At 46.9% G+C, this 12,855-nt stretch overlaps 1 pseudogene across 1 annotated transcript in view; it reads left to right on the top strand.

Annotated features, from left to right (window-relative positions):
- LOC308173431 (contactin-4-like) overlaps positions 1-12,855 on the top strand; it is a 64,054-nt pseudogene that overhangs the window by 46,745 nt on the left and 4,454 nt on the right. The window contains exons 5-9 of the transcript in view: positions 3,243-3,392; positions 3,805-3,875; positions 5,009-5,243; positions 5,609-5,724; positions 9,047-9,235. The product of the transcript in view is annotated as a contactin-4-like (transcript). The remainder of the gene's footprint in view (positions 1-3,242; positions 3,393-3,804; positions 3,876-5,008; positions 5,244-5,608; positions 5,725-9,046; positions 9,236-12,855) is intronic.

Genomic DNA, 12,855 nt, shown 5'->3' with positions numbered 1-12,855 from the left:
GCTCAGTGTCTCAGTGTCTCAGTGACCGTTGGAGTTGACCGCCGTTTTTTTATCTGTCTGACTCAAGGGGGTCCTTCTCTGAAATGTGAATCCCTCCCCCCCCCACTCCCTCCCCCCACCCTCCCTCCCCCACCCTCCCCCCACCCTCCCTCCCTCCCTCCCCCCTCCCTCCCTCCTCCCCCCCCCTCCCTCCCTCCCCCCAACCCCCCCCCTGTCTGATGATGATGGGGCCTTGTGCTGAAGGTTGTTACTGGATAGTAGAGAGATCGAGGGCTGTGTTAGCTCGCTCGCTAGCTGGTGTGGAGGAGGCTGTGTGTGAACAGATGTGCTTTAATGGGGCCGTGTGCAGTCATGGGTAGACAGACGTGATGTTCCTCTGATATTAGATGGGGGGGGGGGTGTAGACACGGTTAGAGGGATAAAGTGTTTAAATATGATCGCATGTTTGCCTGTTTTCCCCCTCAGCGTCTCTCAGTACATGTCTCTCATCACACTGTAACACCACAAACACAAACACACACATGCTGTAGACCACGTGACCGGTTCCACCCTTGAGGTGTGTGTTTTGTCTTTGGAGTGTGAACACACACCGTGTCCTTGTGACTGATTAGACGACTGCACCTGTGGTGGGCGGGTGGGGGTCCTGTGGTTGGGGGTGGGGGTCCTGTGGTTGGGGGTGGGGGTCCTGTGGTGGGGGGTGGGGGTCCTGTGGTGGGGGGTGGGGGTCCTGTGGTGGGGGGTGGGGGTCCTGTGGTGGGGGGTGGGGGTCCTGTGGTGGGGGGGTGGGGTCCTGTGGTGGGGGGTGGGGGTCCTGTGGTGGGGGGTGGGGGGTCCTGTGGTGGGGGGGTGGGGTCTGTGGGGGGGTGGGGGGGGTCCTGTGGTGGGGGGTGGGGGTCCTGTGGTGGGGTGGTGGGGTCTCGCTGGGCCTGTCAGCCTCAAGGCCCCCCTCTACCCCCCCCCACCCACACACACAATGTTACCTTCATACATTTACATTTAAATTATTTTTTTGGGCATTTAGCAGACGCCTTATTCCAAAGCGACTTACAATCAATACATTTGAATACTAAGCAAGTGAATCATCAACCATCCACCAGTCGTAGCAGGAAGAGTAATCCAGCTCAGGCCCGTGGGCCACTGATAGAAGGAAAAACCTTCTCCGATCACCTTCTTCTAAACCTAGGTTTAAGGTGTTTTTAAAAAATATATTTAGACACTGGAGAAACAGAGAAACAGTACAAGGGGGGCAATATAAGTTCTTAGGGACACAGTAGAGGGGAAAGCGGGTGTCTTTAGGAGACGTAGTGGTGAGGATCAGAAGATGTCTCAGGAGGAGCAGTTAAGGTGTAACCTGAAGAGATGGGTCTTCAGTCTACGACGGAAGATGGGTAGTGACTCTGCAGTTCTGACAGCCGTGGGGAGCTCATTCCACCAGTGGGGAGCCAGTGTAGTGAAGAGACGTGATCGGGCAGTGTGACTGCCGTGTAGGTGTAGAGGTGGTGGGGCCAGTCGGCCAGCCGAGGTGGAGGAGCGGAGGGAACGGGCAGGGGTTTGGGGGGTGACCATTGCCTGCAGGTAGGCAGGGGCTGTCCCTTTAGCTGCCTGGTAAACAAGCACCAGGGTCTTGAATCTGATGCGAGCTGCTATCGGGAGCCAGTGCAGGGTGCGAAGGAGAGGGGTGACATGAGAGTATTTTGAGAGGTTGAACACCAGACGGGCAGCAGCGTTCTGGATGAGCTGCAGAGGTCTAATGGCTGAAGCGGGGAGCCCAGCCAGGAGTACATTGCAGTAATCCAGGCGGGAGATGACCAGTGCCTGGGTCAAGAGTTGCGCTGCTTCTCTGATAAGGAATGGTCGTATCCTTCTGATGTTGTAGAGGAAGAATCTGCAGGAGCGAGCCGTTGCTGCAATGTTCTCTGCACAGGATGGTCGGTTATCCAGGATCACTCCAAGGTTCTTGGCTGTCTGAGAGGGGGTTACAGTAGAGTTCTCCACTGTGATGGAGAAGTCATGGAGAGAGCAGGCTTTCCCGGGGATGAAGAGGAGCTCGGTCTTGTTAAGATTGAGCTTGAGATGGTGGTCTGACATCCATGTTGAAATGTCAGCGAGACATGCAGAGACACGGGTTGCCACGTGTAGATCAGAGGGGGGAAGGACAGGAAGAGTTGAGTGTCGTCTGCGTAGCTGTGGTAGGAGAACCCATGTGAAGAGATTATCGAGCCAAGAGAGAACAGGTGTAGAGAGAGAACAGTAGGGGCCCTAGGACAGAACCCTGGGGTACCCCAGTGGAGAGGGTTCGTGGAGAAGATCACAGGTCACCTGGTAGGAGCGGCCCGCCAGGTAGGAAGAAAACCAGGAGTGTGCGGTGCCAGAGATGCCCAGTTCTGAGAGGGTGGAGAGAAAGATCTGGTGGTTGACTGTGTGGAAGGCAGCAGACAGGTCAAGGAGAATGAGAACAGAGGAGAGGGAGGAAGCTTGAGCAGAGTGGAGGGCTTCCGTGACAGCAAGGAGCGCAGTCTCAGTGGAATGCCCAGCCTTGAAGCCGGATTGGTGGGGGTCTAAGTGATCCATCTTCCGGAGATAGTCAGTCAGTTGTTTAGATGCAGCGCTTTCAAGGGTTTTGGAGGGAAGGAGAGAAGGGATACCGGTCTGTAATTGTGGACAGATGATGGGTCAAGGGTAGGTTTCTTGAGGAGAGGCTTGACTCTGGCTATTTTGAAGGCAGCTGGGACAGATCCAGTGGATAGGGAGGAGTTGATTAGGGTGGTAAGGTAAGGGAAGGATGTCGGAGGAAATGGATTGGAGAAGAGGGATCGAGAGGGCAGGTGGTTGCCCGCTTGGATGTGATAAGTGTGAGAATCTCATCGGGGGAGAGGGAGGAAAAAGATGACAAGCCAGAGGACCGAGTGTCGAGCAGAGAGTCTGGAAGGGCTGGTAGCAGCATTGGTAGGAGGAGGGGAAAATGTGCTGCTGATGTCGTCCACCTTTTTTTCAAAGTAGGTGACAAAGTCATCGGCAGACAGGGAGGAAGGAGGAGGGGGAGGAGGTGGATTAAGGAGTGTGGAGAAAGTGGAGAACAGTTTTCTAGGATTAGAGGCCGAAGAATGTATTGGGGATGACATGTTACCTTCATACTGAGGGGGGGGGGGGGGGGGGGGGGGGGGGTTGTGTTGTGTTGTGTTGTGTTGCTCTGGTGTCTGACTGAGGGGGGGGTTGTGTTGTGTTGTGTTGTGTTGCTCCAGTCCCAGAGGTGGTGGGCGGCCGGCGCCTGGCGGCCACGGTGGTCCAGCTGAGCCCCTGGGTTGAGTACCAGTTCAGGGTTCTGGCCTCCAACGCCGTGGGCACCGGCGAGCCCAGCCGACCCTCCCAGCAGGCCAGGACCAAGGAGACAGGTGGGATACCCTAACCCTACTATCATAATAATAATAATAATACCTGTATGTACCATGGACAGACTCTCCTCCCCCTCTCCCAACAACATTTATTTACATTTTTCAGAATAAAAGTCTGTCAAACATTTGAATCGGTTGCCGACTTGTTCCCATTATCACCACCACATAACACAGAATATATATTTATAATATTATACAGTATATGTATAATATATATTTTGCATGTTTTGTCAGAAAGTCAAGAAGTGAAAAACTGCTTTATTTGCGTGAAATATGATGTTAATGGTGTTTTTTCTACTGTCAATTGTGATGGAGGGTTAGAATGACCTGGGCAGGATTAAACTGGTGTCTCTCTCTGTCCCCGTCCCCCCCCCTGGTGCTCCCCCCCCCCCCCCCCCACCCCCCCACACAGCTCCAAAGGTCACGCCGGCTAATGTGAGCGGAGGAGGAGGCAGCCGCTCCGAATTAGTCATCACTTGGGAGGTAAGCAAGCCGCCCCGCACCCCCCCTCACCCCCTCCCCCCTCACCCCCGCACCCCCTCACCCCCCCGCACCCCCCCTCACCCCCCGCACCCCCCTCACCCGTGGAGACGAAAAGCAGACGTCATTATTCTCAAAGGATCGCGTGTTCTTGTTTCATTAATACCAGCAGCAGCATGACAGCCAGGCAGCTTAATGTATGGACGGCACCCCCTCCCCCCCTCACCCCCTCCCCCCTCAGGCAGCTTAATGTATGGACGGCATTTCAGTTTTTTAAAGAACAGAGGCAATAACTGGTGCTGTCACCCCGGGGAGGGAGAGATGCCTTTGAGGTTTTAATAAGATAATTAAAGAGAATGGCTCTTCCACAAAGTCACAAGCAACTTTTCAAAGATTTTTTTTTTTTTTTTTTTTTATTCTCCTATCTGTTTTTTTTTCTTCTTCCTTTTTCAATTCAGTGAAGCTGCTATTATCATATCATGATATCATACATCCCCTCTGAAAACTCTTATTTATTCCGGCTTCTTAGAGTCAGACTTTGAACATATTTTAACGGAATGAATTCAAGAGTTCAATTAAAGTGGGCAGAAAAAGTGTCCGTGTAGCCTTGACTCTGAAGTTACCTCACACTCCTGTTAGCCTGTTAGCCTGTTAGCCTTGACTGACGTTACCTCAGACTCCACGCCTTTTGATAGCAGCAGTCTAGTGATGATTTTTAATTGGTATTTACAGGAAGTGGAAATTAAACATTTCTTTATAGTGTTACTGTTCTATTCAATATCTGCTGCTTGGCCCTCGGTCAATGCCGTTCTTTTCCCAAGGGTTATGATACAGAATGGTATTCATATATGAGTTATATAACCGTGTATCTGTGGGGAGTGTTGGTTTAAAGAAGGAAAGCAGCTAAATAAATAGTTGGTGTCAACTATAGGTCAGGATGCTGTATAATTTACTGCTGTGTGTGTGTGTGTGTGTGTTTGTGTGTGTGTTCCTCACGGTGTGTGTGTGTGTGTGTTCCTCATGGTGTGTGTGTGTGTGTGTGTGTGTGTACATGTTGTTCCTCATGGTGTGTGTGTGTGTGTGTGTGTGTGTGTGTGTGTGTTCCTCACGGTGTGTGTGTGTGTGTCTCCCCCCAGCCCGTCCCAGAGGAGCAGCAGAGTGGGGGGGGGTTCGGGTACGTGGTGGCGTTCCGCCCGCAGGGGGCAGCAGCGTGGATGCAGGCGGCCGTCCCCGCCCCTGAGGCCGCTCGCTACGTCTTCAAGAACGAGAGCATCCCGGCCTTCTGCCCCTTCCAGGTGAAGGTGGGCGTGTACAACAACGAGGGGGAGGGGCCCTTCGGACCCGAGGTCACCATCTACTCTGCAGAGGAAGGTGGGTCGCCATGGGTAACCGTGGGTCACCGTGGGTCACCGTGGGTCACCGTTTAACACCAGAACAGCCGTGTCTATGTTACCTACTATAAGAGCCGCCTCGGGGGTCAGATGACCATAGTCTTTATAATGGGAAGCTGCTACTTACACACAAAGACCACTAGTTGGCGCGTCTTGTAAACGAGCCTGCCTCCTACACAGAAAAACTGCAAAATAGCTTCATACTAGCTTATCCTGATGTGATTTTGAAAATGTAAGGTGTTCCCAGGTCTTACTCAAGGGCACTCAAGGGCACTCTTACTCTGTTACACTCTCACTCTGTAGCAGTAACTACATTGAAGGTGTTATTTTCCTCCGTTCCCTCAGAGCCTGGCCGCGCGCCCACCCGTGTCCGTGCCCGGAGCCTGTCGGCCTCGGAGGTGGAGGTGAGCTGGAAGGCCCTGCCCTGGACCACCAGCAAGAGGCGCGTCCTGGGGTACGAGGTGAGGAGATAACATACAGACCTTCTGTTGTGTCTTTTGTGTAGTTATTTTCTACCTATTTGTGTGAGTGTGAGAGAGAGAGAGAGAGAGAGAGAGAGAGAGAGAGAGAGAGACAGAGAGAGAGAGAGAGAGAGACAGAGAGAGAGAGAGAGAGAGAGAGAGGGAGAGAGAGAGACAGAGAGAGAGAGAGAGAGAGAGTGTGTGTGTGTATTTCTGTTATTTTCTACCTATTTGTGTGTGTGTGCGTTTGTGTGTGTGCCTACATGCATGTGTGTGTGTGTATCCGTGTGTGCCTACATGCGTGTGTGTAAGTCTACTAAAGCTGTGTGTGTAGACTCTTGTTCAGCTGTATTATTGATGAGAGCTGCTAGCTCAGTGCTGCTAGCTCAGTGCTGCTAGCTCAGGGCTGCTAGCTCAGGGCTGCTAGCTCAGGGCTGCTAGCTCAGGGCTGCTAGCTCAGGGCTGCTAGCTCAGGGCTGCTAGCTCAGGGCTGCTAGCTCAGTGCTGCTAGCTCAGGGCTGCTAGCTCAGTGCTGCTAGCTCAGTGCTGCTAGCTCAGGGCTGCTAGCTCAGGGCTGCTAGCTCCTCCACCTTCAGCAGCAGATCTAATAGCTGTGTAATCGGCCGGCGCCGCGGTCCCTCATCGATGTGCTTAGCTGTGTTGCTCCCGGAGCCGCGCTAAGTGGCGTAACTACGCTGATTAGTCAGAGGGCGGTGGTGCGGCGCGCGGGAGGCCAGGGCGTTTAGCCCCCTAATCCAACACTCTGCAGAAGGTTCCGGATGCCGCGGCTTTGTGCTCAAGTTGGGTTCATTGTTGTTGTTTTTATTCTGCCGGCTATCAGGATCGACTGTGTGAACAAACGCTGTGTGGTTATCCAGGGAGGCATAAAGGGGCTGAATTATAAAAACTGTTGACCGTTTAGAGTAAACAGGGGAGGCTGGGGGAGGCTGGGGGAGGCTGGGGGGAGGCTGGGGGGAGGCTGGGAGAGACTGGGGGAGGCTGGGGGAGGCCGGGGGAGGCTGGGAGAGACTGGGGGAGGCTGGGGGAGGCTGGGGGGAGGCTGGTGGAGGCTGGGGGGAGGCTGGGGGGAGGCTGGGGGAGACTGGGGGGAGGCTGGGTTATCAGTCTGTTATCAGTCTGTTATCAGTCTGTGTATGTGCCCCAGCCATATCCGGATCCAAAGGCTGTTTTAATACTAATACACTGTGCAGGTACGCTGGCTGCAGCTGCAGTTGTAGTGAAACAGTCCACAGAGAGTAGCATCTGCATTCATCTAGATAGCGGTTAAATGCAGCGTGTGTGTGTGTGTGTGTGTGTGTGTGTGTGTGTGTGTGTGTGTGTGTGTGAGAGAGAGAGAGAGAGAGAGAGAGAGTGTGTGTGTGTGAGAGACAGTGTGTGTGTGTGTGAGAGAGAGAGAGAGAGTGTGTTTGTGTAGTGTGTGTGTGCAGACCAGTACCTGAAGTCTCACACGCCGTCAGGAAGAGCAGAGCTTGAATACAGTTGCAACAACACTTCTATACTATCTGGATCTGTCTTATTATGTTGTTAAATGTTTATCTATTTAAATGTTTGTGTCTATTCATTTTCTATATATATATACAGTATGTATCTATTCTTGCCCTTTAAAAAATAATTTTAAAAAGTATTACTATCCTTCTTTTTCTGTATTTTTTAATGCTATATGTATATATGTACAGCACTTTGATATATACACCCTGTTGTATGAATGTGCTCTACAAATAAACTGGCCTTGCCTTAGGGCCAATCCCAATTCCCTTTTCTACCCCTATGGCTCGTTTTCGAGTGTCACTCGATTCGAAGGCAAGGCCTTCGAATACGTCACAAGCCCTACCCCTTGAAATCTAAGCCCTATGAATTGGGACAGCCCTTCACGGCGCCTACGTCATCAACAGTGGTTTAGACGCGGTACGGGTGACGCGTTGTGTTGCCGGCGAATTCTCTCTCCTGTGACCGGAGGAGATAGCAAAGATGGCGGCCGTTAGCATCGCAAACACTATGATAACATCCTCCGTAGTATCTAGTCTATCTCAGTCACAGACATGTTCAACAACAAGGAAGGGATACAACTAATAAACATGTTAACTCACTATTCACCTTGTTATACAACAACTACTACTACTACTACAAGTGTCTATGACTACTGTTAATGTTAAATCCGTGTGGAGCTAATGCTATCGCGTCTCCACAGGCTAAAGTACAACACTGATATCCTTAACTTATGTCCTAAACACACTACTGTCATAACGTACCTTCTCCTTGACATGGACATAAACACCCGCTACCTTCTTTGAAAGAAATCGCGATTTATTCAGTGAAAACTAGTACATGATAACATAGCATAGCATTCGCGAACACTATGCTAACAACACTATGATAACATCCTCCGTAGTATCTAGGATAAACGGGTTATTTTGATAAACTGGACACATTTTGTGAATATATATGGTTACTTTCTCGCCTGAAAACATATAAAAACGTCATAAAATGACATATTAAACACTTGTAGAGCCAAATTACAGATTGTAGCCAATGGCGGCCAAAATTGAGGATTTTATATTTGTAGATGATTCGCAATGCATCCTGGTATCAAGGGGTAGCATACCGTTAGCCCTTCGAAGCTAGTGTGGTCCTGGAATCGCTCGAAACGAAGTAATAGTTAGCCCTCCCCCTTACCCCTAGCCCTCGATGAAATATGAATTGAGACAGCCCTCGCCCTAAACGTGAACGCGCAAATCGAGCCATAGGGGTGAAAACGAAGGGCTAGGGGTGAATTGGGATTGGGCCTTAGTCTCTGTCTGTCTGTCTGTCTGGTTGAGATGCTGGAGAAGAGAGACAAGGAGGAGGCTGTTCTAGTGTTAACCTCTCTCTGTGTCTCTCTGTCTGTCTGTCTGTCTGTCTCTCTCTCTCTGTCTCTCTCTCTCTCTGTCTCTCTCTCTCTGTCTCTCTCTGTCTCTCTCTCTCTCTGTCTCTCTCTCTCTCTGTCTGTCTCTCTCTCTCTGTCTCTCTCTCTCTCTCTCTCTCTGTCTCTCTCTCTCTGTCTCTCTCTGTCTCTCTCTCTGTCTCTCTCTGTCTCTCTCTCTCTCTCTCTCTCTCTCTCTGTCTCTCTCTCTGTCTCTCTCTCTCTGTCTCTCTCTCTCTCTCTCTCTCTGTCTCTCTCTCTCTGTCTCTCTCTCTCTGTCTCTGTCTCTCTCTCTCTCTGTCTCTCTCTCTCTGTCTCTCTCTCTCTCTCTCTCTCTCTGTCTCTCTCTCTCTCTCTCTCTCTCTCTCTCTCTCTCTGTCTGTCTGTCTGTCTGGTCTCTAGTTGAGGTACTGGATAAGAAGGACAAGGAGGAGGCGGCCAGCGTGCAGAGGACTGTGGGTAACCAGACGTCGGCCATCGTGCGCGGGGTGCGGGGCAAGCAGCGTGGTATTACATCACCGTGAGGGCGTACAACACCGCGGGGGCGGGGCCCTCCCAGCGCCACAGTCAACGTCACCACCAAGAAACCACGTGAGTCCTCCCTCTCTCTCCCTCTCCCTCTCTCTCTCTCCCTCTCTCTCTCCCTTTCTCTCTCCCTCTCTCTCCCTCTCTCTCTCTCTCCCTCCTCCCTGTCTCCCTCTCTCCCCTCTCTCTCTCTCCCTCTCTCTCCCTTTCTCTCCCTCTCTCTCCCTCTCTCTCCCTCTCTCTCCCTTTCTCTCCCTCTCTCTCCCTCTCTCTACCTCTCTCCCTCCCTCTCTCCCTCTCTCCCTTTCTCTCCCTCTCTCTCTCCCTCTCTCTCTCTCCCTCTCTCTCCCTCTCTCTCCCTTTCTCTCCCTCTCTCTCCCTTTCTCTCCCTTTCTCTCCCTCTCTCTCCCTTTCTCTCCCTCTCTCTCCCGGAGCGGCTGTGGCGCAGGAGGTAGAGCCGCCGTCTAATGATCGCAAGGTTGGGAGATCGGTGGTTCGAGCCCCGGCTGGCCACATGTCGAAGTGTCCTTGGGCAAGACACTGAACCCCAAATTGCTCCCAGTGAGCAGGCTGGGCGCCTCGTGTGTGAATGGGTGAATGAGAGGCCGTTGTAAAGCGCTTTGGATAAAGGCGCTATATAAGTGCAGTCCATTTACCATTTACCATCTCCCTCTCTCTCCCTTTCTCTCCCTCTCTCTCCCTTTCTCTCCCTTTCTCTCCTTCTCTCTCCCTTTCTCTAAACCTATACTATGTTCTTTTTTTTCATTTTTCTCACTTCATTATTTATTTCCTTATTATGATAGTATGATAATAATATATCATACTATACTATGTCATACTAACATAATAAGGAAAACAAATCTAACTTTTTTTTTTTTTTTTAAAGAACATAGTAGTATAGTAGTAGTATTCACTTCATTCTTTTTTTTCCTTCATTGTAATAGAAAACCACAGACATATTATAAATGTGTCCTGGCGCTGGTACAGCCTGGTAACACAACCTGGTGTCGGTCCTGGTACTGGTAAAGGGAAACCTAGGATATAAAGGGAAACCTAGGATATAAAGGGAAACCTAGGATATAGAGGGAAACCTAGGATATAAAGGGAAACCTAGGATATAAAGGGAAACCTAGGATAGAGAGAGAAACCTAGGATATAAAGAGAAACCTAGGATATAAAGAGAAACCTAGGATATAAAGGGAAACCTAGGATATAAAGGGAAACCTAGGATAGAGAGAGAAACCTAGGATATAAAGAGAAACCTAGGATATAAAGGGAAACCTAGGATAGAGAGAGAAACCTAGGATATAAAGAGAAACCTAGGATAGAGAGGGAAACCTAGGATATAAAGAGAAACCTATGTTCTTTTTTCCTTCTCCTTCCTTTTCCATTATATACTATGTTCTTTTTTTCATTTTTTTTCACTAATTTGTTTTTCTCATTTGTGTCATTCTATGATCATTCTATCATTCTATAGTATAATATGATATATTATTATCATTCTAAGGGAAAAAATTTAAGTTAAAAAAATGAAAAAAAGAACATAGTATACTATGTTCTTTTTTTCATTTTTTTTCACTAATTTGTTTTTCTCATTTGTATCATTCTATGATCATTCTATCATTCTATAGTATAATATGATATATTATTATCATTCTAAGGGAAAAAAATTAAGTTAACAAAATGAAAAAAAGAACATAGTATACTATGTTCTTTTTTTCTTTTCTTTTTTCACAAATTTGTTTTTCTCATTTGTGTCATTCTATGATCATTCTATCATTCTATAGTATAATATGATATATTATTATCATTCTAAGGGGAAAAATTTAGGTTAAAAAAAATGATAAAAAGAACATAGTATACTATGTTCTTTTTTTCATTTTTTTTCACTAATTTGTTTTTTTCATTTGTGTCATTCTATGATCATTCTATCATTCTATAGTATAATATGATATATTATTATCATTCTAAAGGCCCTTGCACACCAATGCGTTTTTTACGTGCGTTTTTTACGTCCGTTAAAAAAATAAATTAGAACTCATGTTGTGTCAACCACGCTTGCACACCAATCCGTAATAATTCGTCCGTCAAAAAAAAAAACGCAACAGGTTCGATTTTCTGCGTTTTTCGCGTCCGTCAAAAGCCTTTTGAGAGTTGTTATTGACCACTCCGCCATGGTATAGACTGGGACACATCGTCAAATTAGAACTTTAGGACAGTTGGATTAATGTTACGTCTTAGGACGTCATCCAGCACAGAGGCAGCCTGAGGAGACACATTTGAGGTCTTTTGATAATGAAGAACTGAATATCGGACCAACTGGAAATCCCATGGGTTTATATTAAGGGCTTGAGTGTGAGTGGGTTATTTGCAACCTATAGTGGTAACGATTGGGACAGTGACTGGGCATGCAATCACTTGATGTTATTTATGTCTTTAAAATCTATACTGTATGAAATGTATCTTAATTGTGTCTTAATTTAAATGTATCCCTCCTCAGATCTGTGAGTACGTCGCTTTTCAAGTTCAATATTGAACTTATAAACAGGATCAAGGGGGCGTGTCTGAACACCGCATGGAGTAGCTGCGTTTTCGAGAAGCTCTTCAACCCTCATCCAAAATATACAACTAAGTAAACTCGCACCGCCAACAAAATGTCAAGGAGAGGACGTATATCACACTGCAGGAGATGCACACCACGCTTTATTAAAATAAATAAAGATTTATTGTACTTTTCTACTGATAATACATTCTACTGATGTGGTCTACCATTTGGTTTTAGTTATATTGCTCTCAGTTGTTTGTACCTTTTGCTAAATCAAGCATTTAGAATGTAGAGTGCATATTGCGAAAGTTCGCAACGTAAAAAAACGCCAACGGACTCCGCAACGGACCGGTGTGCAAGGTCTCGGTGCGTAACGTTTTTTTCGGGATGACGGATTAAAAATACGCATGCGAAAACGCACGCATTGGTGTGCAAAGACCTTAATGGGGAAAATTAAGTAAAAAAAATGAAAAAAAGAACATAGTATACTATGTTCTTTTTTTCATTTTTTTTCACTATTTTTTCCCTCATTTGTATCATTCTATGATCATTCTATCATTCTATAGTATAATATGATATATTATTATCATTCTAAGGGGAAAAAATTAAGTAAAAAAAAAAATGAAAAAAAGAACGTAGTATACTATGTTCTTTTTTCTTTTCTTTTTTCACTAATTTGTTTTTCTCATTTGTGTCATTCTATGATCATTCTATCATTCTATAGTATAATATGATATATTATTATCATTCTAAGGGAAAAAAAATAAGTTAAAAAAATGAAAAAAAGAACATAGTATACTATGTTCTTTTTTTCTTTTCTTTTTTCACTAATTTGTTTTTCTCATTTGTGTCATTCTATGATCATTCTATCATTCTATAGTATAATATGATATATTATTATCATTCTAAGGGAAAAAATTTAAGTTAAAAAAATGAAAAAAAGAACATAGTATACTATGTTCTTTTTTTCATTTTTTTTCACTAATTTGTTTTTCTCATTTGTATCATTCTATGATCATTCTATCATTCTATAGTATAATATGATATATTATTATCATTCTAAGGGAAAAAAATTAAGTTAACAAAATGAAAAAAAGAACATAGTATACTATGTTCTTTTTTTCTTTTCTTTTTTCACAAA

Source organism: Nansenia antarctica, assembly GCF_963989245.1.
Source record: "Nansenia antarctica genome assembly, chromosome: 18".
Taxonomy (NCBI): Eukaryota; Metazoa; Chordata; class Actinopteri; order Argentiniformes; family Microstomatidae; genus Nansenia; species Nansenia antarctica.
This window is presented reverse-complemented; position numbering and strand designations above follow the sequence as displayed.